Source organism: Tamandua tetradactyla, chromosome 22 (assembly GCF_023851605.1).
Source record: "Tamandua tetradactyla isolate mTamTet1 chromosome 22, mTamTet1.pri, whole genome shotgun sequence".
Taxonomy (NCBI): domain Eukaryota; kingdom Metazoa; phylum Chordata; class Mammalia; order Pilosa; family Myrmecophagidae; genus Tamandua; species Tamandua tetradactyla.
The window spans coordinates 48745012-48771266 of NC_135348.1; the positions used below are offsets into that span (position 1 = coordinate 48745012).

The window sequence follows — 26255 nt, forward strand, 5'->3', positions numbered from 1 at the left end:
AATCCATTGCCTACTACAAGGTCCTGCAGATATTTCCCTAAGTATTATTGTAAAAGTTTTATGTAGTATTAGCTCTTGCGTTTAGGTTGTGGATCCATTTTTAATTAATCTATGCGTATGGTGAGAGGTAGGGGTCCACATCTTTTCTTTTGCCTATGGATTTCCATTTGTCTCAGCCCCATTTGTTGAAGAAATGATTCTTTCCCCCATTGTATGGATTTGGCTTCCTTGTCAAAAAATTAACTGGCCATAGATACACACATATACCTCTGGACTCTCAATCCTGTTCCACTGATCTAAAGGTCTATTCTTATTCCAGTACCACACTTTTAATTACTATAGTTTTGCAGTATGCTTTGAAATCAGGAAATATGAGTTCTACAACTTTGTTCTTTTTCAAGATTGTTTTGGCTATTTGGAGCCCATTGAAATTTGATATGAATTTGAGGATCAGCTTTTTCATTTACACACAAAAGACTGCTGGGATTTTGATAGGGATTGCACTGAATTTGTGGATTGCTTTAGGCAGAATTGACATCTCAACAATATTAAATCTTCTAATTCATGAACATGGGCTTGCCATTTATGTAGGGCTTCTTTAATTATTTTTTTTAGCAATGTTTTGTAGTTTTCAGTGTATACATCTTTCACCTCCTTGGTTAAATTTATTCCTAGATATTTCATTCTTTTAGATGTTACTGTAAATGGGATTTTTAAAAATTTCCTTTTTACATTGTTCATTACTGGTATATACAAACTCAAATGATTTCTCCATGTTTATCTTGTACCCTGCAACTTTCTTGAATTTGTTTTAGTTCTAGTAGATTTCTTGTAGAATTTTTTGTATTTTCTATATATAGGAAAATGTAGAATGGAAATAGGGGTGATTTGACTGCTTCCATTTAGTTTGGCACCTTTTATTTCCTTCTGTTGCCTGAATGCTCTGGCGAAAACTTCCAGTAAAATTCTGAACATCAGCGGGCATCTTTGTCTTGTTTCTGATCTTAGGGGAGAGTTTCAATCTTCCACCATTGAGTATGGTATTTGCTGTGAGCTTTTTATAAATACCCTTTATCATGTTGAGAAGGTTCCCTTCTATTCCTAGATTTCTGAGTAGTAGTTGTTTTTTTTTTTAACGTGAAAGGATGTTGCATTTTGTCAAATGCCTTTCCTGTGTCAATTGAGATGATCATGTATTTTTCTTTAACTTCTTTCTTTTAATGTGGTAGATTACATTGATTTTCTTATGTTGAACCATTCCTACATTCCTGGAATATATCTCACTTTCTCATGTGTATAATCCCTTTAATACACTGTTAGATTAGGTTTGCCGATATTTTATCGAGGATTTTTGCATCTATATTCGTATGGGATATTTGTCTGCAGTTTCCTTTTCTTGTAGTGTCTATCAAGCTTTGGTATCAGAGTATGCTGGTCTCTAACATGTATGTGGAAGAAATCCCTCTTCTTATTTCTTGGTAGAATTTGAGGACTCTCAATCCTTTGGTAGAATTTGAGAAGTATGAAATCTACTTAAAATGATAGGTAGAATTCGGCAGGGAAACATCTGGTCCTGAACTTCTATCTGTTGGGAAGTTTTAAATTACTGGTTCAATCTCTTTACTTGTCATAGGTCGGTTAAGATTTTCTGTTTCTTCATGTGTCAGATTAGGTAATTTGTATATTTTAGGGAATTTTTACATTTCATCTAGGTTTTCTAATTTGTGGGCATATAATTTTTTGTTCATAGTGCCCTCTTCGAATCTTTTCTATTTCTGTGGGGTCAGTTGTAATGCCCCCAATTTGATTCCTGGTTTTAGTTCTTTGTGTCCTTTTTCTTTGTCAGTCTGGCTAAAGGATTGTTAATTGTATTGATCTTTTTAAAACATCAATTTTTGGTTTTGTTGATTTTCTCTATTGTTTTTCTGTTCCCTATTTCATTTATGTGTGCTCTCATTTTTACTATTCCCTTCCTTCTACTAACTTTGGGTTTAGTTTGCTCTTCCTGTGCTGGTTTCTTTAGATTTAAAGTTGCTATTGATTGTGATCCTTCTTTTTTTGGGGGGGGGTGCATGGTCTGGGAATCAAACCTTCTTTTTTAGTGTAGGCATTTAGAGCTATAAATTTCCCACTGTGCACTGCATACACTGCATCCTATAAATTTTAGTATGTTTTTTCATTTCTCTTAAGACATTTCCTAATTTCCCTTTTGAGTTCTTCTTTGACCCATTAGCTGTTTAATAGTATGTTTTTTAATTTTCACATATTTATAAATTTTCCAGAGCTCTTTCTGTTATTGATTTCTAACTTGATTAAATTGTGATCTTAGAAAGTACTCTGTATGATTTCAATACTGTTTTTTTTTTTTTTTAAGATTTTGTAGCCTTAACATGTGGACCCTCCTGGAGAATAGAATGTTCCATGTGCACTAGGGTAGAACGCGTATTCTGTGCTGCTGGGTGGAGTGTTCCCTGCTTGTCCATTAGGTCTAATTGATAAAGTGTTGCTCAAGTCCTCTAGTTTCTTATTGATTTTATGTTTATATATTCTGTCAGTTATTGAACGTAGTTATTAAAGTTTCCAACTTCTTGTAGAAACATCTATTTCTTCCTTCAGTTCTACTTCTATTCATATATTTTGGGGTCCTACTGTGAGGTGCTTATATATGTTTGTAATTGTTATATCTTCTTGTTTGACTGAATCTTATCAATCTGTAATATCCTTTTTTGTCTCTTGTCATCTTTTTTGGCTTAAAGTCCATTTTGTCTGAAAATAATATTGCTTTTCCAGCTCTGTTTGCTTACTGTTTTCTTGGAATATCTTTTCTTTCCCTTTTACATTTAAACTTTATGTCATTTGTACCTACAGTGAGCCTTATAGATAGCATATAGATGAATCATGCTTTTTCATTCAATCTGGCAATCTCTGCCTTTTAATAAGGGTGTTCAATCTATGAACATTTAAGGTAATAACTGAGAAAGAAGAATTTACTTCTTCTACTTAGATATTTGTTTTCTATGTGCCTTGTACATTTTTTTGATCCTCAGTATTCCATTAGTGCCTTTTTTGTATTTAATTGCCTTTTTTTAGAAGCCTTTTTTATTCCCTTCTTCTTTCCTTTTTTCTGTTTCTTAGTGGTTTCCTTTGTAATTACAATTAAGATCTTAAATTAATAACAACTAATATCAGCCTAGTTTCTGGAGTATATAAATTCTCTACTCATGTATATCTCTATCCCTCCCCCCTTATATTGTTATTTTCTCAGATTATATCTTTATACATTGTATACTCATCACGTAGATTTTAAGTGTTATTTCACTCATTTTTTTGTTAAGTCATATGAGGGGAGGGGAGGCAGTCACAATAGAAAAAGTATAATAATACAGGACTTCATATTTGCCTGTGTAGTTAGCTTCCCTGGTGTTCCATATTTCTTCTCAGGCTTCAAGTTAATCACTAGTGTCCTTTTATTTCAGCCTTGGCATGTGGCCGTGGTGGCTCCTGGCCCTCTGCAGGGTGGTCCTGAGGGTCATGTGAGCTCTTGCTGGCAGTGGTGCTGCAGTGGCAGCGGATCACTGACAGCGCAGCCATGCCTGGGCCTCACCCAGAGCAAAGGATCTCTGTGGTAGGGAGGCCACATAATTTGCCACGGGGGCCCTGTCATGGGTGCTCCTCTGGACCCTCCTGTGTTGCTGTCTGTCCAGATGCGGCTGCTCAGCTTATAAACAAGTCTCTCCAATGGTCCCGGGGGTCTGTCCAAGTAGATGCCAGCTTCACGTTGCTCTCAGTGTGTCACTGAGTGTGGATGTGCACACACATGTATGTGTACAAATACACATAGGCATACACATAACACATCCACAAGTATAACTGCATGCACAGATATGTGCAAGCACACACAGACATGCACACAGCACATGCACAAATATGTGGACATGGGCATAATACACAAGCACAAGTCTGTGGGGACATGTACTTAACATGTGTATCCACATGCATATAATACGTGTACATATGGATGGTCATCCACATGTGTACATACATGCACATAACACATTTACCTGCATGTGCACAGGTGCATGAATATGCACTCCCAGTACTTATCTGTGTCCAAGGCCAGATGTTCAGAGCTGACAGACCCATCACTTGGGCACAGCTGGGTGCTCATCCAGTGTCTGGATTAGTGCAGTGACATGCCCAGAGGCACACAGACACACACCCAGCTCTTTATCCAGGCAGAGGGGCACCCTGAATAGACAGATTCCCATAGAGCCTCACAACCTGGCGCCCCACCCCAGACTGTTTTTCTGTCTTCACACACTTATCCTGAAGGTTTTGATGTGAAATAGCCCAGGGCAAGCCTGTCCTCAGGGCCCTGCAGCCTGGCCTGGGAGTTGGGTACAGAGCAGACGAGATGGAGTGATGCAGTGTCACTGTGAGCATTGGGAGGGAGAGGCCCGAGGGCTCGAGCTTAGAGTGCATGGCTAGGAAAGGGTGCTGTGCTGGGTCTGGGAGGAATGGCACTGGTGTGTGCCAGAAAATGCCAGAAGGTTGCTGGGTTTGGGTGGTGAGTAGGGAGAGAGGTGCAGGAGAGAGTTGAGCATCCAACTTTTCCAGGCAGCATTTGTTTGGACTGTGTGGGTTATAGGGTCCCTGCTGCAATGACACAGCTGCTCAGTGCTGCTGTCCTGGCAGGAGAGAAGCTAAGATGACCTGGACTGGAATGAGCTGGGTACCCCAGTAAAACCACCTCCAGTAACTGCTGAGCCCCAGATAGGGAGCCAGGGAGGGGTGCCCAGGGGAGGAACAGGGACTGGTTAGTGTCAAGAGAAAAGCACTGCTAGCCATGGACAGTGGTGGAGAGTGGGGGCTGCCCAGGATCTGGGTCCATTGGCCTCCTTGTCTGGAAGATGGCTTGTGTGAACCCAGCTCTGCCTGCCCTGTCCTCTCTCCCAGGTTCTCCCTTTGCCCGAGCCAGCCTCAAGAGCGGTAAGAATGAGAGCTCTTCCTACTTTCCGCGCAAAGAGAAGATGTTTCATTTCTTCATCCGCTGCATGGTGAAGGTGCGGAGTTTCTACTGGGTCATGCTGTGCATTGTGGCCCTGAACACGCTGTGCGTCGCCATGGTGCACTACAACCAGCCACAGCGGCTCACTACTGCCCTGTGTACGTGCTACGTGCTCGCCTGTGCACCCCCCCATCTCCCCCGTGTACCTCTCCACCCATTCTCCCGCGCCCTTTCACACTCTTCCCCTGTGCCTGCTGGTCCGCTCTTCCACCCAATCTTACCCTCCCCCATGCACCTACCAGCCCTTCTCACCATCCCCTTCCCTCTGTACCTTCATGCAGGCTCTCCCACCCCGTTACCCCTGTTCTCCCTACTGCCCTTGCTGAACCAGCTCTTGTCTGCAGCCTCCTGCATAGTTCAGCTTAGACCTGGTCAGTCCCCTTGGCCACCTCTGTGGGGTGCTGGGCTGTGTCCAGAGTCTGAGGGTGACCTCCCGTGATGGCGGCCCTGCCCTGCTGATCCTCTAGAGAGGGGCATGACATTAGCCGGGGGCATGGGGCACCTGGAGCGTAAGCCTTGTGTAGTGTAGCGGGGGGTGGAGGGGGCACGCCAGCAGATGCAACCGTGTTCCTTAGGAGGTGGTGCTTAGTTTCCTGCGGCCTCGGCCGCTGCCGCCCTTGCTCTGACTCCTCTGAGGGCACTGCCCGTAGCTGCCTCCAGGCGCGCCCAGGACTTCCTACTGTCGGGTCTGCCCTGTGGTCCTCTGGGTATGAGCCTCTGGACGGGCCACAGAGTCAGGCATGACTCCGGTTCTACCTCCAGAAATGGTTCATACAAGGTGAAGAGGGATTCAAAGGGTGGTTGGGGCTCCTCGCTCCCGGGACCAGCACTGAAATTTCGAGGGCGGGTCCTTCATCCCTTAGGGCTGTGCTGGCAGATGGAACCTGAAGCTGAGGTTGACCAGCCTCGGGAAGAGGATTAAAAAAGGCAGAAGCCGGGCGGGCCACGGTGGCTCAGCAGGCAAGAATGCTTGCCTACCATGCCAGAGGACCCGGGTTCAATTCCTGGTGCCTGCCCATGTTAAAAAAAAAAAGAAAAAAGGCAGAAGCCCCAAAACAAAAACAAAAAACCCTGGTAAAAAACAAAAGCAGAGGCAGAAGCCAGCAAGGTCCCTGCGTGCGCTCCCCCTGCACCCTCCAGCTCCTCAGGGCCAGTGGTGCCCCGGTCCGTGAATCCCGAGAGCCCCTTCTGGCCCCGGAAAAATCTACCACGTGCACAGTCTCAGCTTGAGGTCTGGAGTCTAAGATGAATTTCTTTTCTGGTGGCCGTAGCTGAAGTCCCGGGGACAGCCCGGGTTCTGACTGCGGGACGCGAGCCCCCAGCGCCTCCTCCCGCTGCAGCCCAGACGAGCGGCGCCCTCCGTGGGTCCAGCCCGGAGTGTAAGTTCCTCTGCGTGCAGCACACCCAACCGGGCTCACCCACCCGCCAGTCCCGAGGCTTCGGGTTCATGGACCCCTCCTCTGGCTGCCCGGGGTCAGCGCGGCCCCGAGTTAGCACGGGCTGCAAGGAAACCGCGGAGACTGCGGGGCTGGAAGAGGTCCGGGGGGCGCGTCTCCGGAAGCAGGCGGGGCAGGGCCCGACCCTGCAGGAAGGGGCGGCAGTGGGCGAGGCAGGGTGGCGACGTCATCCGACGAGACACCGCCTCCTGCTGCTGCCTGGACAGGATTCGCCGGAAAGTAGCATCTCTGTTCCTTGGCGGGCAGGGGGTGTTTCTATCAGGCTTCTTGGCTCCCTTCGCTGACCTTGCTGACCTGAGTAACTGCCCTGTCAATACCCCGAGCTAGACAGAGCAGTTAGCACAGCCGCTGTGGAGCCCGGGGCGCAGGCGACGTATCCCGAAACCGGCCGCACATTATTGAGTCCGATGGAGGCACAGGGTGCTGTTTATACTGCGGCATGGGAGCTCGGAGGGGTCCCCACGAGATGCAGCTGCGGAAGCGGGCAGGTTCATGGAAAAGGCCAGCCCGTTTGGAGGACCTTCAGGGCGTGGCTCTCACTAGGGTTGGGGAGCAGGCTACGGGGCGGCCTGGAGTTGGCGTCCCCATCACGGCTCTCAGCGAGGAGCCACAGCAGTGACCCGCACCCTCATGCACACCAACTCTCTGTGGCTCTTTAGAGGCTTGGGGGGTGTGACACGGGCAGGGCTCAGCGCCTGGCTGGCCCCTCTCTGACCTGCGCGGTCGGTCCCTCACGCTCTGGCACCAGCCTCACCGGGACCCTGAGGGCTCCTGGGGTTTCTGAGCTGTAGGCGGAGGCGCCGGTGCTCGCCACGGAAGGGGCTCCGTGTGGCAGGATTCCTGGACCCGGTGGGAGCAGGGCAGGGAAGAACATGGTGCTGTGCCCCACGTGGTGTGGGTCGGCTCTGCCTTCACGCTTCACTTTTCTTACACACCCACCCACTGCCAGTCCCTCTGAGTTCCTGCTTCCCCCAGATGAACACTGTTTGACTCTCTCTGCCTCCCCCTCCCGTGGCATGGGTACTCCTGGAGAGGGGCCGGTTGCTCCCTATAGTCCCAGAGTCTGTCTGTCAGGTGCAAGTTGCAGGAATGCAAGGTGAGTGCCTGACCCTGACCTTTCCGGGCTCAGAGGGGCTGAGTGTGGGAGACTGAGGACCGTTTCCTGATGAGAGCAAAAAGGCTGAGGAGGGTTATTTTCTGAAAAGGTTCACTTTCGAGACTGCTCCTTGCAAGTACCGAGATGCCTGGTGGCCTGACCTCTGAGCTTGTGAGGGCAGGGCCCGGGTACACAGGTGGTAGAAGTGAGGACCCTGCCAGGAGACCCCCCCTGTACAGGTGTGTGGGAGTTTATGGAGTGGGCGTCCACCCCTGGCTGTGCAGGAAAAGTGGGCTGGGGGTTCAGCCCCAGGTGGGCGTTTGGTAGAACTGGGGATGAAAGTCAGATTTCAGGGCACAAGGAGATGGGGCTAACAGGGCGCCCCTCCTCTGCTTTGTCTAGAGCGGCTCTGTGCAGGGCCTTAGGTGGCAGGGCCTGCCTGCCAGGGACTGGATTCCTGAAGCTGCTGTTCTGCTGGCAGGTGGGAAGGGAATGATACCTCCTGGGAGCCTCATACTGGGTGGTCTGGGGGGGCTCACAGAGTAGAGGGGTGACACGTGAATGAGGTGAAATTCAGGCAGGTGGGCTGGGCAAGGCCTGTGCACACAGAAGGTTCTGACGATGTGTCAGAAGGATTTCAGAATGCAGAAGCCCTGCCCGTGGCCCCACCTGAGTGTGGTGCAGGGTGCCCACCTCCTGTGGAGGCTGTCTCCCAGTGTGCCCTGACCTCTGCCACCACACCGTGTTTTGGGTGGAACCAGTCTTGTTCCACCCTCTCCTGGGCTCACATTTCCCAGGAGACTGCAGGCCTGGAGGGCTCACCCCAGAAGTTTCCTGAGGTCTGGTGCTTCCAGCCTGGACTGGAGCCAGGATGGGGGAGGCCGCGAGCTAACCTCCCTCTTCTTTGGCTTCTCCTAGACTTTGTAGAGTTTGTCTTCCTGGTTCTCTTCCTCACAGAGATGTCTCTGAAGATGGGCCTGGGGCTCAAGAGCTACTTCTGGTCCTCCTTCAATTGCTTTGATTTTTGGGTGAGTGAGATGCCTGGCTGTGGAGGCCTGAAGGGGCAGACAGCATTCCCCACTCCCACTATGCTGTGCCCGGGTGGTGGGGGCTATGGTCCTTTGTGGGTCAGACGGTCCAGAGGTTCAGGGCCTCAGGGGGAAAGTGTTGGCCACTGTCCATGGCTGCAGAATCCCAAGGCCAGGATTACTAGGGTAGATCTTCCGTCTGTCCTCACTCTTCCTTGCTGGAGCTGCTTTCACCCCTGTGGGGACTTTCTCTTGCCATGCTTTCCATGCCTCCCCCATCTCCTTCCAGGGCTACACATTTTATTTTGAACCCTGCATAGGGCCACAGGAATTCCCCATTTCTTTTCCTGTGCCTGTTATGAGCCTCCCTCTGACTTCCCCTGGCCCCGCTCAGTTTCTACTCTTGTGGCATCACCCATGGCTGAGGCCTTGCAGCCCCGTCCATCTCAGGGGTCCTGCTGACCTATGTGGGGCTCTGTGCCCCACCCTGAGCTCAAGGAGATATGGTCCTAGCTCCCACTGCCTTGTGGGCCCTCAGAGGCAGGCAAGGGCATAAGCCCCAGGACCACCCCTGCCAGGATGAAAAGGTGCAGCGGCCCCCCTGAAGGACCCTTTAGCCGTGGCTGTGGCTCAGAGAAACCTCGAGGGGTAGACAGTGCTGGGGTCAGCAGAGCAGGGTTAGCATAGGGAGACCATGTGTGCTTCCTCCCGGGTGCCGAGCCTAGGGCCCAGGATGTGGCTCTTCCAACACTGCCCGAGGCTGAGTCTGGTCCTCTGTAGGAGAAGTGGAGGTGCTAGGACCCCAAGCATGGACTTTTATCTCTATAAGATTCGTAGTGGTCAGGGAGGGGAACTTGGACCAAGGTAGAAGAGAAACTCCAACCTGAAACTTCTATTTAACTTTGTGTCTAGCTGTGTCCCTTGTTCTTATTAGCACTGACCTTCAACGGTTGACAAAACAGATGTTAAATGCTCACAAAAGCCTTCATTTTATAGACAAATAACTGGACATGATTTGTTATCAAAATCACTCATGGATGAGTGATTTGTCTAGCACTGCCCAACTGGTTTTCAGTGGAGGCAGCATTTGAGCAGGTGTTCTGCCCGAGCTGGTGGTTTGACACTGTGCTGGGCTGTATGCTGATCTGTGATTTTGATAGGTGGCTGGGAAGAGATGGGGTTGCTCCTTATCTTTTGGTCTTCTTCGCAGAGAACTGAGGAGATGCCAGTGATGGCTTATCTTTAACTGAGTTCTAATCTTCTAGGTTGAACTAATGGATTGCAAGACATGGGGGTCATTTTCACATAAGATTAGTGAAATGTACTAGTTATCTATTGCTACATAGCAAATTGTTCTGAAATGTTGTGGCTTAAAACAAACATTTAATGCCTTCTAGTTCATTTGAGTTGGGAAGCTTGGGTGTGGCTGAACTGAGTGGTCTGGCTAAGGGCTTGTAGGGTTGTGGTCAAGCTGAAGGCTGACTGCAGTCATTTCCAGGCTGAACCGCATCTGCAGGACCCACCTCTAAGCATTCTTGCTGCTACTGGCAGCCCTTAGGGCATCAACTTCCAGCCTTACCCACGTGATGTGGCCAGGCATTGTCTCCTCTGCAGTGGGTCTCAGAGGCTGCCTGTGGGTCCTCAGGATGGGGCAGCAGGGGGCCGAGAGAGAGACAGCCAGAGAGCACCTGAGATGGAAGCCACAGTTTTTTTTGTGGCATGATCTTTAAAGTGACACCTATCATTTTTGCCACATTCTGTTTGTTAGATGTGAGCAGCTATGCCCAAACCATCCTTGAGGGGATGGAATTACACAAGGGGGTGCACCCCAGGAGGTGGGGTCATTGGGACTCACTTTAGAGGCCACCTATCATGTCAGCATATGGGAAAATTTTTGAGGATGAATAGAAAGCAGGGGGGATGTTTGAATACTGTTAATTAAAAGATTAAGAAAACACAGGGCAAACAGGTGGATGATTTGTGAGCACTGAGAAAAACTGGTTGGCTGGTACCAGTACATGGCCACTGATTACACATTTTGGCACACTTACCTCATTTATGTTTTTTTTAAAACTAGATTTTAGTTTTTAGAGATGTTTTAGGTTTACAGGGAATTTGTGCAGAAGTAGAGAGAGTTCCCCTATTTCCCCCTCTACACACACATACTATAGCCACAATTTCTCCTAATATTAACACTTTGTATTAGAGTGGTACATTTGTCATGATTAAGGAACCCAGTAGTGGATACATTGTTATTGACTAAAGTCATTAGTTTACATTAGGGTTAGTATTTTGTTTATAGGTCTTGATAAGTGCATGATGTCATGTGTTCACCATTTTATCATACAGATTAATTAGTTCCACTGCCCTAAACTGCCCTTCTCCACTGAACCCATGGCAACCACTGACTGTTTTGCTTTCTCTGTAGTTTTCTCTTTTCCAGAATCTCATATAGTTGGAATCATACAATATGGAACCTTTTCAGACTGGCTTCTTTCACTTAGCAATTCACATTTAAAGTTTTTCCATTGCTCTTTTTTTAGCTTGATCGATCATTTCTTTTTGTAGCTGAATATTATATCATGTATGGCTGTACCGGTTTGTTTGTTCATTCACTTCTTGAAGGAAATCTTTGTTGTTTCCAGTGTTTGGCAGTTATGAATAGAGCTGCTGTAAGCATTTGTGTGTAGATTTTGTGTGGATATTAATTTCCAATTCATTTTGATTAATACCTAAGAGTATGATTGCTGAATTGTATGGTAAAGCCTGTTTAGCTTTGTATGAAATTCCAATATGTTTTCCTATGTGGCTTTTTTATATTGCACTCCCACCAGCAATGAATGAGAGTTACCTTTGCTCTGCATCTGTGTCAGTACTTGGTGTGTCATTGTTTTGTGTTTTAGCCATCCTAATAGGTATCTTGTTTCAGTATTGTGTTTAATTTTCATCATTATTTCAATGTGCAGTTCCCTAATGACATAGGATATTGAACATTCTTTCATATGCTTATTTGCCTGGTGTGTATCTTTTCTTCAGATTATATGTCATCTCTTAATTGGGTTGATATGCTTTATTGTTGAGTTTTAAGAGTTATTTACATATTTTGGGTACAGGTCCATTATCAGATGTACATTTTACAAACATTTTTTTCCAGTCTGTGTCTTTTCTTTTTCATTCTCATAACAGTGTCTTTCATGGATGAGAAGTTTTTCATTTTAATGAAGTCCAACATTAATTTTTTCTTTCATGGATTATATTTTGGTGTCATATCATTGCCAAAACCACGAGGACCTAGTTATCTCCTATGTTATCTTTTAAAGTTGTATAATTTTGAGTTTTACATTTATATCTATGTTCTCTTTTGAGTTAATTTTTCTGAAAGCTGTAAGTTCCATGGCTAGATTCTTTTTTTTTGTCATGTGAATGTCCAGTTGGTCTAGCACAAATTATTGAAAAGACTATCTTTTCTTTATTGAATGTTCTTTGTTCCTTTGTCAAAGATCAGTTAATATGTTTGTATAGTTCTATCTCTTGGCTGCCTATTCTGTTCCATTTATCCGTTTCTTTGTTCTTTCACCAATACAACAGTCTTGACCACTGTAGCTTTATAGTGAGTCTTGAAATCTTTGTTCATTTTCAGTATTGTGTCAGTGTTCTGGGCCTTTTGTCCTTCCATATAAACTTCAGAAGCAGTTTGTTGATATCTACAAAATAACTTGCTGGGATTTTGACTGGGGTTGTGTTAAATCTATTTATCAAGTTGTAAAATATTGACATCTTTTTTTAAAATTTTTTATTAATTAAAAAAAATTACAAGAAAGGAACACAAACATTCTTAATATATGCTCATTCCATTCTACATATATAATCAGTAATTCACAATATCATCACATAGTTGCATATTCATTATCATGATCATTTCTTAGAGCATTTGCATCAATTCAGAAAAAGAAATAAAAAGACAACAGAAAAATAAAATGAAAACAGAAAAAAACAAAAATATTGACATCTTAAGGATATTGAGTCTTCGCATCCATGGACATGGATAGCTCTCCATTTATTTAGATTTCCCTTCTTTCATCAGAATTTTGTAGTTTTCTTCATATAAATCTTGTACATATTGTCAGATTTATACATTTTACTGATTTTACTTATTCTTCTCCAATCTCTTGTTGACTAGTTTTCTCAATCTTTCTTTGTTTTGAATATTTTAATCTCTCTCTTTGTTTTGAAGGGTAACTTGGCTGGATAAAGAAATCTTGGCTGAAAGTCTTTCTTGTTCAGCATCTTAAATTTATCATACCACTGCCTTCTTGCTTCCATGGTGTCTGGTAAGTAGGCTGACCTCAGTGTTATCTGTTTTCCTTTGCATGTAGTATGTTGCTTTTCTTATGCTGCTTTCAGTACTTCCTGTTTCTTTTCAACACCTGACAGTGTGATTAATTGTGTATCTTTAAGTAGGCCTATTTAGATTTATACTATTTGGCATTCCTTGGGCCTCTTTGACTTGCGTATTTATGTCTTTTATAAGGGTTGGGAATTTTTCCCTAATTATATTTTTCACTAACTTTTCCAACCCTTTAATCTTATCATCAGTGATTCTTGTATTTGTAAGCCTCTTGTCCATCATTTCCCTAAGATCCAGTTCCATTTTTTCCATCTATTTTGCCATTTGTTCTTTCATGCACTCTAGTTCAATTGTTCTGTCTTCTAGCTCACTTATTCTTTATTCTCCTTCTTTGATTCTGTTGTTGTGTATTTCTAGTATATTTCACATTTTGTTGACTGTGTCTTTTATTTCTGCCATTTTTATGTCCATTCTTTTAAATTCTTCTTTATTTCCTTCTGGTGTTTTCCTATATCCTTTATTTCTTATAAATATCCTTGAGTAGTTGTTCCATATTCTGTGCCCCTCTGGAATTTTGATTTGGTCATTTGGCTTCTCCATTTGTGCCTGGATTTTCATGTGCTTTGTGAATTTCTGTTGTGTTCTAGGCGTTTGATTATGTTGATATGTTTATCTTGAAAGTTGGTTTCTTCACTCTTCTAAAATTTTGTATTTACTTGGTTTTCACTGAAGGTTTCCTTTTGCACCTGGTTTGTCAGTTATACTGCTAAACCAAGTCCCAGATCTCATGTAGGGGTTATAATTCAACTTGAGGGTCTGTTAAAGCTAGCCTGGGATGCATGGTTACTTCAGTGGCAGTGTGACTGCCCACCACGCAGGAAACCCAGGCTCAACTCCCAGCCCTTGCAGTCAAAAAAAGGATAATGAAATAAGACTATAATAAAAATATGAAAAAGAAAAAAAGAAAAACAACAAAATGTACCTCAATAGTAGTAGGTCCCAAAATCAAAAGGAGATACCACAAGATATACTGGGAGTGAAGTCAGACTGGTGCCCACCACAAGGAGAGAAAATTTAAGAGAAGAGGAAAAAATAGTAATAAAAATAAATGAAGTGGAATAAGAAAAATAATATTTGAAATAAAAAATAGAAAATGAAGAATCAATGAAATATAAAAATATAAAATACCTTTAAACATAAAAATAAAGAAAAACAATTATATGACTAATAAAAATATATAGAAAGAATATATTTTAGAAAGGGGGAAAAGAAAAAGAATATTATAAAAAATTAAAAATAAAAAATAAAAACCTAGGCAGGTATGGAGTCAACCTGCCTGCACTTATGCCTTCTTGCCAGCATGTGGCAATCCCAAAGTTCATCCTCCTTCAGTCCCACCCACCCTGGCTACAGCAGCTGAAGGCTGGCATGCTGGGGTGGGGGTAGGGTCTTCTCCAAAGCCAGTGGAGTGTTAGGTGGCTGGTCTCTGCTGGCAGGACTGGGGAGTCAACTAGCACCTGGGGATCAGCTGATCCAGAATGCAGGCAAGTCTGCCAGACACTGCACCTGGGGGTCTGGCTATTCCCACACCTGGCTGGGTAATTATTCCCCCCACTCTGAGGCCTGGCCCCCTGCAGTGTAAAATTGGGTCTGCTACCATTCTCCCCTCAGGCTCTGACAACTATGGACCCATGTGTGGAGGTCTCCCCAGCTGGCAGATGGGGCAGCTGGAGTGGAGAACTGTCCGCTATCTCCTATTGCACCTTACTTTGTGCCACAGCCTTCCCTCATGGGAATCTTGGTTACCCGACCCACCTGCTCTCCCTGTCTTAATCCCCCCACTGCTCTTCTCCCCAATATCCTCCTTGTTTACTCCCACCCTGGGACTGCAGTCCTGGTCATTTTCTCTCTGTCCCCTATGTTGTTTCTTGGAGCAGGAGTAAACTCACTCTACTTCACTCTGCCATCTTACCAAGTCCTACTCTGTATACTTTAATTTCTTTTTCTTGTCTTATTGCACCAGCCAGGACTTCCAATCCAGTGCTGAATAGGGATAGTGAGAAGGGGCATCCCTTTATTGTTCCTGATATTAGAGAGGAGAAATCTAGTTTCTCACTTTCAGTGTAAGCTTCACTGTAGGCTTTTTGTAGATCTTTTTTGTCAAGTTGAGTGTGTTCTCATCTAGTCCTAGTTCGCTGAGAGCTTTTATCATGAATGATGTTGCATTTTGTCAAATGCTTTTTCTGCATCTATTGATATGATTGTATGATTCATTTTTTCTAGCCTCATTAATTGATTTCTCAATACTGAATCAGCCTTGTATACCTGGAATAAATCACATTTGGTTGTGATGTATAATTCTTTCTATACATTGTTGAATGTGGTTTGCTAATATTTTTGTTGAGGATTTTTGCTTCTATGTTCATGAGAGATATTGTCTGTCATTTTTCCTTCCTAGTAATGGCTTTGTCTGGTTTTGGTTTTGAGGTAAAATTCACCTCATACAATGAGTTAGGGAATGTTCCTTCTGCTTCTACTTTTTGGGAGAAATTGTAGATATTTAGTATCATTTCTTATTTAAATGTTTTTTTTAGAATTCACCAGTGAAACCATCTACATCTGGTGCTTTCTGTTTTGGATGATTATTAATTATCAGTTAAATTTCTTGACTAGTTATAGACCTATTCAGATTATCTAGTTCTCCTCATGTGAATTTTGGTAGATTGTGTGTTCAAGGAATTGTTCCATTAAATCAAAATGATCAAGTTTGTGGGTATAAAGTTTTTTACAGTATTTCTTTATTATCCTTTTAATGTCTATAGTTTCAGTTGTGATGGCTCCTCTTTCGTTCCTGACATTCATAAAATTTGTTTCTTCTCTCTTTTTTTTTCCTTGGTTAGCCTGGCTAGAGGTTTGTCGATTTTATTGATCTTTTGAAAGAGCCAGCTTTTGATTTTGTTGATTTTCTCTATTGATTTATTATTTTCTGCTCTAATTTTTATTATTTTTCTTCTGCTTACTTTGAATTTAATTTTTTCTTGTGTTTCCTTAGGTAGAAGCATAGATTATTGATTTTATATTTTTCTTCTTTTCAAATATACACATTTAATGCTTAAATTTCCCTTTAAGTACTGCTTTTGATGCATCCCACAAAGTTCAAAAAGTAGCATTTTCAATTTCATTAATTCAAAATATTTTAAAATTTCCCTTGAGATTCTCTCTTGACCTATGTGTTATTTAGAAGTATGGTGTTTTAATATCTAAATAATTTTAGACTTTGTTAATTTATAATTTAGTTCCATTCTAGTCTGAGACCATACTTCCTATGATATCTATTCTTTTAAATTTATTTGACAAAGAGAGTGTGTCAAAGGGTCTAGATCTGTCTATCTCGGTTGATTTTTGGAGTGACTTTGATGTTGTTGTTATGTGACGTATGCTATAAATGTTGATTAGATTCAGTTTACTGATGGAGCTGTCCATGTACTGATTTTTGCCTGCTGGATCTGTCTCTTCCTGACAGAAGTGCATTAAAGCCTCCAATAAAATAGTGGATTTGTCAACTTCTCCTTGTGGTTCTATTGGTTTTTGCCTCACATATTTTGATACTTTGCTGGACACATACACCCTCAATATATGACCACTTAACATAATGTAATGACCCTCCTTATCTCTGATAATTTTCCTTGCTATTTAATCTGCTTTACCTGAAACTTATATAGGTACTCCAGCTTTTTTTTTCATTAGTGGTAGCATGATAAACCTTTTTACATCCCTTTTAATCTATCTATGTCTTTATATTTAAAGTGTATTTCTTGTAGAGAATATATGTTGGTTCTTGATTTTATTGCCCACTCTGATGTTTCTGTCTCTTAAGTAATATATTTAAAGCATTCACATTTAAAGCAATTATTGATATGGTTGGATTAATATCTACCTTTTGCAACTGTTTTCCATTCATTGCCCTTGTCTTTTTTTTTTCTTTTTGTCTTCTTTTTTTACCTCTTCTAGTTTAATTGAACATTGTATAGGATTTCATTTTTTCCTCTCTTAGCATATTAATTACAATTTTTTTATAATTATTTGCCCTAGAGTAAGTCCATTTTCAAGTAACACTATACCACTTCATGGTGGAGCATGTACCTTAAAACAGAATTATCCTTGTTCCTTCCTCTGCTCCTTATAACATTGCTGTATTCATTTCACTTATCTTTAAGCTATAATAATGCAATGTATTTTTTGCTGCTATTATTTTGAATGCACTGTTAGCTGTTAGACCAGTTAAGAACGAGAAAAATAGAAACATGTTAGAGTAGAAAACTCCATCAATTGCTAACTCTATTGAAAGGACTGCTGTGGAGTCTAGAGGATCACGTGCAGCATCCAGGGAAGAGCTGGGTGAACAGGCTGGTAAAGTGGACTAAGTATCAGTGAATTTTATCTTTTTTGTAGTAGCTACTGTCCCAATCCCCTGACTATAGCCCGGATTCCTGGTGCAGCTTCCTGGTGCCAGGGTGGGCAAAAAGGACCTTGCCATCCAAAATACTGGGATGTGTGGTTTGACTGCAGATCACTGCTTTTAATTGCTCCTTTTGAACACTGGGCAGCTGGCAAGAAGGGTAGCCATTGTTCCTATTCCACAGGTAAAATTGGAGACTAGTATTAAAGAAATAGTACCATTTTTCTTTCTTTCCTTTCTCTATTTGAATGTAAAAATAATGTGGAAAAGTTAAGAACTGATTGCTCCAACCTTCAACAAGGAGAAGAGTACAGCAATCCCAGAGGACTGAGGAATAATATTTCTTGAGTTAAAATAACTTCATACTCAGAGTGTCCATTTCTTAACAAAAAATTACAAAATACACAAAGTAACTGGAAAGTATGGTCCATTCTCAATAAAAAAAGGAATTAGACCTACCCTGAGGAAGCTTATACATTGGAACTGTTAAATAAAGGCTTTAAATCAAGGCCTTAAATATGTTCAGCGAACTAAAGGAAAACCATATATAAAGAACTAAGGAAATTAGAAAAATTTTGTCTGATCAAAATAAAGAAAAAGAAATAAAAAGGAAACAAACAGAAGTTCTGGACCTGAAAAGCACAATCATTGAAATGGAAAACTCATTAGAGGGTTTCAGTAACAGACCTGAGCAGGCAGAAGAGAAAAGAAGTGACCCTGAAGACAAACAATTATCCAATGTAAGGAATAGAAAAGAAAAAGAATGAAGAAAAATGAACACAGCCAGAAGGATCAGTGCAACACCATTGAGTATGCCAACATGGATATTAGAAGACTCCCAGAAGAACAAGAGAGGGAAAAAAGGGTCAGAAAAAGTATTTGGAGAAATAATGGCCCAAAACTACACAAATCTGATGAAATACATGAATATACACATTCAGGAAGCTCAGTGAACCCCAAGAAGGATAGACACAGAGAGATCCACACACTGACACATTATGTTGAAGTTGTCAAAATCCAAAGAAAGAGCATCTTGAAAGCAGCATGAGAGAAGTAATTTGTCATGTACATGGGACCCTTGGTAAGATTACAAGCAGATTTTTCTCATCAGAAACCACAGAAGCCAAAAAAGCAGTGGGATGACATATTTAAAGTCCTTAAAGAAAAACAAAAAGATCAACCAAAAATTCTACATCAAGCAAAATTATCTTTCAAGTATGAAGGAGAAATCAAGTCATTTACAGATAAACAGAAGCTGAAGGAGTTCTTTACTAGAAGTTCTACCTTATGAAAAATACTAAAAAAGTCCTTCAGGCTGAAGTGAAAGGACACTGGACAGAAACTCAGAGTCAAAGGAAGCATTAAAGAACATTGGTAAAGGTGACTGTATAGGAAAATATAAGCCCTATATTATTGTACTTTTCTAACTGCTTATTTCCCCTTTATGAACTAAAAAACAAATGTGTACAACAATAATTAAAATCTTTTAATGTGCATACAATATAAAAAGACACAATAGAATACAATCACATTAAAAGGGGTAGGGGCATAGATGTATAGAAGTAGAGTGTGTACTACTGTAACTTGAGTTGGTAGTATGTAAACTAAGTTTTTATTAGTATCAGATGTTAATTGTAAACACAAATATAATCACTAAAAAATATAGAGAAAAGGTATACAAACTTTAAAGGAAGAAGAACTATCTTTAGTCACAAATGACATGATCCTATATTTAATAAATCCCAACAAGTTATTAGAAAGCTATTAGAAATAATAAGTTGAGCAAAGTTGCAGGGTACAAAATCAACACATAAAAAAAACAGTGGAATTTCTATGAACTAGTAATGAACAATCTGAAAAGGAAAGGAAGAAAGCAATTCTACTTCCAATAGCATCTAAAAAACAAAATACCTAGGGATAAATTTAACCAAGGAGGTGAAATACTTGTATACTGAAAACCGCAAAACATTGCTGAGAGAAATTAAAGAACACTTAAACAAATGGAAAGACATGCTGTGTCCATGGATTGGAAGACTTAATATTGTGAAGATGTCCGTACTACATAAAGCAATCTACAGAGTCAGTGTTCCCCCTATCAAAATCCCAGCAGTCACTTTTGCACAGGTGGAAAAGCTGATCTTCAAATTCATATGGAATTGCAAGGAACCCCAGATAGTCAAAACAATCTTAAAAAAGAAGAACACATACCTACTGATTTGAAAGTTACTATGAAACAACAGTAATTAAAACTGTTCCTGGTGTAAGGATATACACATAGACCAATGGAATAGAATTGAGAATCCAGAGATAAACCCTTACATACATCTATGGCCAGTTGATTTTTGGCAAGGGTCCCAAATCCATTAAATGGGGAAAGAATAGTGTCTTTAACAAATGATGCGGGGACAATTTGAATTCTACATGCAAAGGAATAAATTTAGACACCTAAATCTCACCATATAAAAATTAATTCAAAATGGATCAACAACCTAAATAAAAGAGTTAATACTGTAAACACTTACAAAAAAGAACCTCAGGAAAATATCTTGAGGACTTTGTCAGGCAGTAGTGTCTTAGATTTCACACTCATAGTATGAATTATAAAAGATAATCTGGACTTAAACTTTTTATTTAGAAATGCTTTTAAAGTTATGGGACAGTTAAAAAATATATACAAATCCCATTCAAGGAACTCCAATATTCCCCTATCCCACAGATACCCAGATCCACTAATTTTAACATTTTGCCACATTTGCCATCATTCAATCTATATATATCTCTCATCCCTCTATCATCTATCATTTATCTATATATCCATCTATCAACCTGTTTCTGAACACTTGTGTGCAGAACACTTAATACTGCATTTATCATTAAGAATAAGGGTTACTTATGTAACCATCTCAAGTGCAGTTATCCAGTTCAATAAATTTAATATTGATGTAAAGTTTTTGTCTTATATTCCAATATTTTCATGTGTCCAAATAATGTCCTTTTGAGCCTTTTCTCTTCCCTCATTAGATCTGTCCAGGATCACGTATTGCATTTAATGGTCATTGTCTCTTTAGCTGTTCTGCCTTATTTTTTTAAAGATTAGGAACATAAACACAATATAAGCTTTCCATATGAACCACTCCCAGGTACTCCATTCACTTAGATTAATTACATTCCCAATGTTGTGGTTGCCTTGCCAATTCCCCATTATGAAACTCTACCCCCAATACAAACAAACTCCCCAGTGTCCCTGCCCCGGACTCTGCTCTCTACCTCTGTGTGCTTGCATATTATTCAGTCTTCTGTTTAGTTACCATGGGGCTTCAGTTTAACATCCTAAATCTTTTACAAACTTGTTTGCTTTACTATGAATTTAACTTCGATAGTATAGACAAACAGTTCCTATACCCCTGTCCCCCCTTTTGTAGTTTATGTCACATTGCATGCTTCTACATTATGGTCCCAAGCCACTGATTTATCATTAAATGTTTATGTATTTGATCCTGTAAAAGTAAAAAGTATAGTTATAAATCAAACCAAAAATACAGTAGTGCTGGCATTTATACTTGTCCATGCCATCACCCTCACTGGCGGTCTTTCTTTCTTTGTGTGGCTTTGGTGCACTGCCCACTGTCCTTTCAGTTCAACAGGCAGAACTCAATTCAGCAACTCCTGTAGGGCCGGTCTAGTGGGGATTAACTTCCTCAGCATTGGTTTATCTGGGCTTGTTTCAATCTGTCCCTTATTTTTTAATAAACATTTTTTAATGTAAAGTATAACATATATACAAAGCAGAGAAAACAGAAGCAATAATTTTCAAGGCACACTTCAACAAGCAGTTACAGAACAGATCAGATCCCAGAGTTTGTCATGGGCTATGATTCCACCATCTCAGATTTTTCCTTCTAGCTGCTCTAAAACACTGGAAGCTAGAAGGAATCTTAATATAGTGATTCAGCAGCCTTACTCCTTTATTTAATCCTATTTTCTCTGTTTTACTTCCTCCTTCTCCTTTGATCCTTCTCCCAATCTATAGGGATCTTTGGGAAATGCCTTTTCTGACTTTTTCATCTTGAGAAGTGCTATTGACACTAAAGAAAAGGAATGTTAGTTAACTGATAATCTTGGAAAGGCTTGACCCTCTGGGGTTCAGGATTGATCTGACCTGGGAACCCTGTGGGAATTACAGGTTCCAGGAAGGCAGACCTGGTGCATGAAACTTTATAAAAGTCTTGGTTTGAGACCTAGGTGTTTTTAAGAGTCAGCAGGAATGATATTGGTTGGGGGGTTAGCAGTCCATGTCAATTAGCACTATCTAACTGAAGCTTGCATAAGAGCAGCCTCCAGAATAGTCTCTTGACCCCATTTTATCTCTCAGCCACTGGTACCTTATTTTATTACACTTCTTTTCCCCCTTTTGGTTAGGAAGATATTGTTGATCCCACAGTGCCAGGCGCAGACTCATCCCCAGGAGTCATCTCCCATGTCACCAGGGAGACTTTCACTCCTGGATGTCATGTTCCATGTAGGGGGGAGAGCAATGATTTTCCTTGCAGAGTTGGGCTTAGAGAGAGAGGACACATCTGAGCAACAAAGAAACTTCCTGGAAGCAACCTTTAGGCCTCATTAGGATTAGTCTTAGCTTCTCTCCTACAGAAATAAATTTCATAAAGGCAAGCCTCAAAATCTAGGGCTTCGCCGATTTTCTTGGGAGTCCCCAGTAGTGGAGAGGGTACCCAGGGTTTCCCAGATGGGAGAGTTTAATAATTTCACATATATATAAATATTCCCCTTTAGATCCTACCAAATGTTTTTTTTTTTTTTTGCATGGACAGGCATCAGGAATTGAACCCAGGTCTCCAGTATGGCAGCTGAGAACTCTCCCTGCTGAGCCACCATGGTCTGCTCTCTACCAATACTTTTTAATGATCAGCCCACCATAGTTTGAGATATATCCTGGTATTACAGTAAACTATGCTGAATTACAAGGCTTTTCTCCCATTGCTGACTCCAGGAGTCTGGGCTGTCTACATGAGCTATCCAGAAAGGCTGATGCAGACTATGTGTCAGAGAAAATTTAGGTTCTAGATGTAATAAACCTCTCAGCCTTTGGTCTCACAGAGTAGGTGAAAGTCTAGAGTACATATACTAACACCTTTTATACTGCATTCTAACTTACCTTAGACCCAGCCAGACTGGACTAGTTTTTCTAATCGGATCTCTTTTTCAGCTACTCTAACTGTTGTTGTATATAGCCATGCTATATATAGGGCTGCAGCACTCCATTTCTGGCACCCAGGTGTCATAGGGCTACTCAAGGTTCCAGGGAAATACCAATTGATATATATATAGCTCAGTGTCTCAGAATCCAGAAATATATCCACAATTTCAGATCAAACGTGGCTGCTTTAAGGGCCCATAATCCAGGCTTTCATTTTTTAATGTGTTTTTTGAGAGAGACTTTGGCATGTTTGCTCTTTTGTTTCTGGCCTGTTCTGCACCACCCATTGCCCCCAAGGTTTATTCAGTTCATTGTGTGCCCCTCAATGTCTCTCCTTTTTGTAGCCACACCACATTCTATCATGTAAATGTATCACTGTTTGCCATTGAACTTTTCAGTCATTGTGTCCTTTGGCTCTCTCCATCTACTGGGCATTGTGGATAAAGTCCAAAATAAACTGTATCTTATATATCTCCGTTTGGTTATACAATCACACTCTCTATTTTAAACAATTTTCATTGGTCCATAATGACAAAGAACCAATAAACACAGCGTCACCAACTATCAAATCAAAGCTACCCCTTATCACTTGTCCCTTCCTCACAATTACTTTCCCTGGTAGTACTGAGGTACTGTTGATGTCTTCCTGTTAACTATTGGCCATAGCATGCATTTTTGGTTCCTTCCTTATGTCCCTCTACCATTGACTCCTTGTCCACTATTGAACCATTGAAATAGTTTGTGTGAGAACTTATTTATAATAATAAATTTCATCATTGGGGTACATGGTATTATATATCCCCTTTCAGTCATATTCACCTTCAGTATGGCAATGTTACTTATTAACCTGCTAATTAGTTACCATCATTTCTATCCCCTTATGTTTAAGTTCAGCTTCATTGGGTAGCCTTTCTCTGTCTCTAGCTTCTGTGTATCTGCTATATTCTACAGTGTAGCCTTTTAGATTACCTTTACCAGAATTATAATAATGAAATCATAGAATTATAATAATGAAGTCATACAGTAACTGTCCTTTTGTGACTGTTCTCATTCAGCATTGTGTTCCCAAGATTCATCCATGCTGTCATATGTCATAAGTTCCATTTCATCTTACTGCTGCATAATATTCCATTGTATGTATATATACCATATTTTGTTTATCCACTTGTCTGTTGATGGGCACTTGGATTGTTTCCATCTCTTGGCAATTGTGGATAATGCTACTATGAACATGGGTGTGCAAATATCTGTTTGTGTCATTGCTTTCAGCTCTTTTGAGTGTATACCTAGTAGTGGTATTGCTGGGTCATATGGCAACTCAATATTTAGTTTTCTAAGGAATTGCTAAACTGTTTTTCACAGTGACTGCACCATTATATGTTCCCACCAGCAGTGAATAAGTGTTCCTATTTCTCCACATCCTCTCCAACATTTGTAGTTGTCTGTTTAATAGCCACCATTCTTATAGGCATGAGATAATATCTTATTGTCTTCTTAATTTGCATCTCCCTTATAGCTAATGAAGATGAGCATCTCTTCATGTGCTTTTTAGCCATCTGAATTTACTCTTCAGAAAAGTGTCTATTCATATACTCTGCCATTTTACAATTGGTTTGTTTGTTGTGTTGTTGAGTTGTATAATTTCTTAATGTACACAGGATATCAAGCCTTTTTCTGATACATAGTATCAAAATATTTTCTCCCATTGAGTTGGCTGCCTCTTCACCTTTTTAACAAAGTCCTTTGAGGTACGGAAGCTCTTGATCTTGAGGAGTTCCCATTTGTCTCTTTTTTCTTTTGCCGCTTGTAGTTTAGGTATAAAGTATAAGAAGCTACCTCCTATTACTAGATCTTAAAGATGTTTCCCTAGATTTTCTTCTAGAAGTTTTATGGTTCTGGCTCTTACACTTAGGCCTTTGATTGTTTTGAATTAATTTTTGTATGAGGTTTAAGGTAGGGGTCCAGTTGAAGTCCAGTTCTCCCATGCCCATTTATTGAAGACTATTCTGTCCCAATTCAGTGGATTTGGGAAACTTATCAAAGATCAAATATCCATAAGTTTGGTGGTCTAGCTCTGCACTCTCAATTCCATTCCATTGGTTGATCCTTCTATCTTTGTGCCAGTACTTTGTGGTTTTGGCCACTGTGGCTTTACAGTAAGCTTTAAAGTCAGGAAGTGATAGTCCTCCCATTTCGCTCTTCCATTTCAGGATATCTCTAGCTATTTGGGGTCTCTTTCCCCTCCAAATAAATTTGATAATCAGCTTTTCCAAGTCTTCAAAGTTGGTTATTGGAATTTTTGATTCATATTGTATTGAATCTGTACGTCAGTTTGGGTAGATCTGACATTTTAATGTTATTCAACCTTTCTATCCATGAGCATGGAATATCTTTCCACCTATGCAGGTAATTTTTTATTTCTTTTAGCAATTTTTTGTAATTGTCCTTGTGTATAAGTCCTTGACATCCCTAGTTAGGCTTATTCCTAGATACCTGATTCTTCTGGTCACTATTTTGAATGGAAATTTTTCCTTAATTGTCACCTCATATAGATCATTGTATTAATATGAACCATTACTGATTTTTGTACATTAATCTTGTATCCCACCACTGTGCTGAATTTACTAGCTCAAGTAACTTTGCTGAAAATTTCTTATGGTTTCTAAGTTTAGGATCATGTCATCTGAAAATAATGAAAGTTTTACTTCTTCTTTTCTTATTTAGATGCCTTTTATTTCTTTCTCCTGTCTAATTACTCTAGCTAGGACGTCTAATACAATGTTGAATAATAGTGGTGACAGTGGGCATCCTTGTCCTGTTCTCAAGCTTAAGGGGAATGCTTTCAGTTTCTAACCATTAAGTATGATGCTGACTGTGGGTTTTTCATATATTCCCTTTATGATCTTTAGAAAGTTTCCTTCATTTCCTAACTTTTGAAGTGTTTTTATCATGAAAGAATGCTGGATTTTGTTGAATGCTTTTTCAGTATCAATCAATATGATTATGTGATTTTTTCCCTTTCAGTTTGTTAATATATTGTATTACATTGATTGATTTTTCTTATGTTGAATCACCCTTACATTCTAGATATAAATCTCACTTGGTCATGATGTATAATTCTTTTAATGAGATATTGGATTTGATTTGTTAGTATTTTGTTAAGAATTTTTACATCTATGTTCATCAGTGAAATTGCCTCTAGTTTTCCTTTCATTTAGTGTGTTTGCCCAATTTTTGTATTAGACTGGTGTTAGCTTTATAAAATGAGTTAGGTAGTGTGCCTGTTTGACTGTACTTTAATCCTCATTCAGTATTGTTGGGTACTTTTTGATTACTTTTTGATTGTTTCCATGGTGATGTGACCCACCCAATTATAGGTGGTAACTTTTTATTAGAATGGTTTCCATTCAAGGTGGGATTATTGGAGCCCTTGAAGAGGGAACCATTTTGGAAAAAGCTTCAGAGCCACGAGAGTTACCAGAACCAACAGAGCCAACAGAACAGACAGACCACCAGGGAAGCTGATGAAGGCAACGCTAGCAGATTTCACTATGTGTCTTTCCAGCTAGGGAGAAACCCTGTAC

General features: G+C 41.0%; 1 pseudogene across 1 annotated transcript in view; it reads left to right on the forward strand.

Annotated features, from left to right (window-relative positions):
- The window catches only part of LOC143666149 (voltage-dependent N-type calcium channel subunit alpha-1B-like), an 81428-nt pseudogene that overhangs the window by 18881 nt on the left and 36292 nt on the right, over positions 1–26255 (forward strand). The window contains exons 8-9 of the transcript XR_013167415.1: positions 4957–5166; positions 8540–8649. The product of XR_013167415.1 is annotated as a voltage-dependent N-type calcium channel subunit alpha-1B-like (transcript). The remainder of the gene's footprint in view (positions 1–4956; positions 5167–8539; positions 8650–26255) is intronic.